Genomic DNA, 1896 nt, shown 5'->3' with positions numbered 1-1896 from the left:
CCCAATCTATATACACATATCCTAAATCATTCATTCAGAGTCTGATTAATAAAGATGATAAATGAATGTTTTAATTCCCCGTTAGTGAGTGTACGTGGGCATCCATGGAACTGTAGGGCCATTCTCTTGATGAACAATGCTTTGTGCTGACTGGCCTGGATCTTAATCGCCATGACAGCCGTGTTTCCATGGCGTCCGAGAGAAGGGTTTTAGCCTGCGCTCAGTAGCCTGGCACCGGAGGATGGAGAGGAGTTTCAAAAACATCAGGTCTCAACTCTCTGACAACAACAGCTCTCACAACCTCTTCAACCTTTCAAAAACATCAGGTCTCAACTCTCTGACAACAACAGCTCTCACAACCTCTTCAACCTTTCAAAAACATCAGGTCTCAACTCTCTGACAACAACAGCTCTCACAACCTCTTCAACCTTTCAAAAACATCAGGTCTCAACTCTCTGACAACAACAGCTCTCACAACCTCTTCAACCTTTCAAAAACATCAGGTCTCAACTCTCTGACAACAACAGCTCTCACAACCTCTTCAACCTTTCAAAAACATCAGGTCTCAACTCTCTGACAACAACAGCTCTCACAACCTCTTCAACCTTTCAAAAACATCAGGTCTCGACTCTCTGACAACAACAGCTCTCACAACCTCTTCAACCTTTCAAAAACATCAGGTCTCAACTCTCTGACAACAACAGCTCTCACAACCTCTTCAACCTTTCAAGCTGAGAGAGAGATTTCACAGCGCATTAAGAAAAGGAAAATAGCTCCCAACACCAGTTAGGTTAGCGGAATTATCATTGTCAGCCGTTCATTCTGACAAGGTTGAGACATTAACACCAGTTAGGTTAGCGGTGTTATCATTGTCAGCCGTTCATTCTGACAAGGTTGAGATATTAATTCAATTCAATTTTATTTTATTTATATAGCGCCATAACAATACAATTGTCTCTAGGCGCTTTACAGAGCCCAGAGCCTGAAACATTACCACCAGTTAGGTTAGCGGTGCTATCATTGTCAGCCGTTCGTTCTGACAAGGTTCAGACTTGTCAGCGTTTCTCAAGCCACTGAAAGTCTCTCAATGCAATAGGTCACACATTTACTTTGGGGAGTAAAGCCAATATGCTTTTATTTGTCTGCATGCCATTGATTTGTGATTTGATAAAGTGCTGTTTTAGAGACTGAACATATTGATTTGTGATTTGATAATGTGCTGTCTTAGAGACTGAACATATTGATTTGTGATTTGATAATGCGCTGTCTTAGAGACTGAACATATTGATTCGTGATTTGATAATTCGCTGTCCTAGAGCCTGAACATATTGATTTGTGATGTAATAATGCGCTGTCTGGTCCCCCTACATGTATGAGGTGATACGAGAACGATACAATAGCTACACGTTACACACATAAACACACACTTTATATAGATACAAATTACACACATAAACACACACTTTCAGGAGGACAGACATTCTCCATTTATGTTCATGTCAACTGAGAGTCAGTTTGAAAACAGGATGACAGTCAGCAACAGTGTTAACAGTATGCACACAGAGTTAAACGTTTTTCAATAAAATTGAACAACTATGAAGTTAAAAAGTTACATTTTGTTTTCAGATCTGCCATTGTGGTGAACGATACGACACTGCTCTTGTCTCCTGTAAGGTGTTAAAACAATCAGATCTTCCACAAAATGAGAGGAATGTATTCATTGTTCCATGTGTTTCAACATAAACCTCATCCACAGGCTGCCAGGCACTGAGACACTGACTAACCTCTTCTGTTCAAAAGCACATTACCCTACATCACAGTTATGTCACAGGTCATAAATAAGTTAATAAATTAGCGGTCTATACAAGCCGTAGGTCGACCTCATATTTGTCATCA

This window comes from Clupea harengus, unplaced genomic scaffold (genome assembly GCF_900700415.2).
Source record: "Clupea harengus unplaced genomic scaffold, Ch_v2.0.2, whole genome shotgun sequence".
In the NCBI taxonomy this organism is placed as follows: Eukaryota; Metazoa; Chordata; class Actinopteri; order Clupeiformes; family Clupeidae; genus Clupea; species Clupea harengus.
The sequence above is the reverse complement of the archived record's forward strand: the minus strand, read 5'-3'. Positions refer to the sequence as shown.